Source organism: Pinus tabuliformis, chromosome 5_1, assembly GCF_031772625.1.
Source record: "Pinus tabuliformis cultivar Carrire ecotype Pingquan chromosome 5_1, CPIR1, whole genome shotgun sequence".
Taxonomy (NCBI): Eukaryota; Viridiplantae; Streptophyta; class Pinopsida; order Pinales; family Pinaceae; genus Pinus; species Pinus tabuliformis.
The window spans coordinates 422,079,766-422,082,265 of record NC_142305.1 but is presented as its reverse complement, the minus strand read 5'-3'; the positions used below and the strand labels follow the sequence as shown (position 1 = coordinate 422,082,265).

The 2,500-nt window shown below is 48.4% G+C and overlaps 1 non-coding gene across 1 annotated transcript; it reads right to left on the bottom strand.

The window, feature by feature from the left end:
• Positions 1-304: 304 nt before the first annotated feature.
• On the bottom strand, positions 305-458 carry LOC149165299 (5.8S ribosomal RNA). Its single transcript, XR_016261061.1, has one exon. It is a non-coding gene; the product is annotated as a 5.8S ribosomal RNA (ribosomal RNA).
• Positions 459-2,500: the final 2,042 nt, after the last annotated feature.

Genomic DNA, 2,500 nt, shown 5'->3' with positions numbered 1-2,500 from the left:
GAAACATTGCTTGAGGTATTTCAGCCAACTGCACCGCGTTGGGCATGGACGACCATCTCCGCTGCTCCCTAAATCTGCCCTACCCGATGGGAGGACAAGAGAGAGCAAAGCAAGTTTGAGCGATGCCACACAAAACCCGCATCAGCTAACACCGACTGCCCAACCAAGGGGACAAGATCACCGCTTGTCGACGCACGCCACGAAACATTGCTTGAGGTATTTCAGCCAACTGCACCACATTGGGCACGGACGACCAGCTCCACTGCTCCCTAACATATTGCAGGGAGTGCGTTTGAATGGGATGCAACACCCAGACAGACGTGCCCTCGACCGATGCCTCAGTCGCAAATTGTGTTCAAAAACTCGATGATTCATGGGATTATGCAATTCACACTAAGTATCGCATTTTGCTATGTTCTTCATCGTAACAATAGCCGAGATATCCGTTGCCAAGAGTCATTTCCACGTATTACCAACAAATCTGCCACAACACTGAATAGGGCACCCCCCACGACAAATGTAAGGCTAAGGGCAAAAAGGAGGAAAGGAAGAAAAACACATGAAAGAAAGAGAGACAAGGGTGTCTATCCCCTTACAGGAGGAGGCTCAAATAGAGAACAATCTTCTCGAGCCCCATGCCCTCGCAAAAAGGGGGGAACTGCATGGAACAAAAATCTAGAAGGACTAGGGTGGCCACCTCGAGAGCTCGCACTGCTTTTAATCCTTCCCGAACATCAGTCCACAACAATTCCCCCTTTTCTCGTAAAGCTAGGGATCGAAAGGAAGAAGGGAAGAAAACAGGGTGAAAGAAATAGAGATCAAACGTGGCTACCAGCTCACAAGGGGAGGCTCAAACAAAGCACAAGCTTTCCAAGCCCCGTGCCTTCGCAAAAAGGGGGGAATTGAAGGGGATGACAATCGAGATGGACTAGGGTGGCCACCCTGGGAACTCACACTGCGTTCGTCCTTCCTAAACACCAATCCACAACAATCCCACCTTTTCTCTGTAAAGCTAGGGGCCAAAAGGAAGAAGGGAAGAAAACAACATGAAAGAAAGAGATGTCAAACGTGGCTACTGACTCACAAGGGGAGGAAACAGAGAACAATCTTCCCAAACCCTGTGCCTTCACAAAATGGGGGGGAACTGCAGGGGATGGAAATCAAGAAGGACTAGGGTGGCCACCCCCAGGAACTCGCACTACTTTTCGTCCTTCTTGAACACCAATCCACAACAATCCCCCCTTTTCTCCGTAAAGCTAGGGGACAAAAGGAAGAAGGGAAGAAAACATCATGAAACAAAGAGATATCAAACATGGCTACTGGCTCACAAGGGGGGGCTCAAACGGAGAACAAACTTCCCAAACCCTGTGCCTTCACAAAAAGGGGGCAACTGCAGGGGATGACGATCGAGAAGGACTAAGGTGGCCACCCCAGGAACTCACACTGCTTTTCGTCCTTCTTGAACACTAATCCACAACAATCCCACCTTTTCTCTGTAAAGCTAGGGGCAAAAGGAAGAAGGGAAGAAACCAACATGAAACAAAGAGATATCAAACATGGCTACCGGCTCACAAGGGGGAGGCTCAAACCGCGAACAAGCTTCCAAAACCCCGTGCCTTCACAAAAAGGGTGGAACTGCAAGGGACGACGATCGAGAAGGACTAGGGTATCCACCCCAGGAACTCGCACTGCTTTTCGTCCTTCTCGAACACCAATCCACAACAATCCCACCTTTTTTTTGTAAAGCTATGGGCAAAAGGAAGAAGGGAAGAAAACAACACGAAAGAAACAAGAATCCTAGGAAAAGAGAGGCTCACCAGCACACCGAGGAGATGTTGCCTATCCAAAAAGAAAGAAAACAAGGCACCCAATCAAAGCATCCCACCTCTTCACACCCTTCCACATACATTACAGTACAACACCCTTTCTAGCTTACAACATAACAAACAACAATCAAACAACCAAGCAAATAAATCACAACCTAAAATTGACCACTAGAAAAGACGAGGGCCGCGATGAGACCAGTGTCTGGAGCACGTTACTAAGAGGTAAGCAATCCCCCAACCTGACACAAGGCTTCAAATGACAAAAAAATACACTAATAGCAAACCCACCCCACTATTGCACCCCTCCGTGTACAAAACACCCAACAACCTTTCCAACGAGAAAGTCAAGGGGGGGTCAAGAATCAAACTCCAAAGAGGAGTTTGTCACGGGCTGACAACTCAATGTTGGAGAAAGCCACATTGATGGTGCAAGGCCACTAAAGAGAGGGATGTCCGCAAAGTGCACACCACGAAACCAAGAAATGACCTAGTCACACAAAAAACCGACAATCCAAAGGGACAAACAAAGACATAACCCACTACTACTTTCCTTAGAAGGGGAGTGGCTCACCAGGGGACGAGGAATTCCCTCGACGGTAAAGGCACAAGATAAGAATGCCACCTCATGCCCATTGACGAGGAAACTTGCGATCTCGATGTAGCTCAGACCGAGG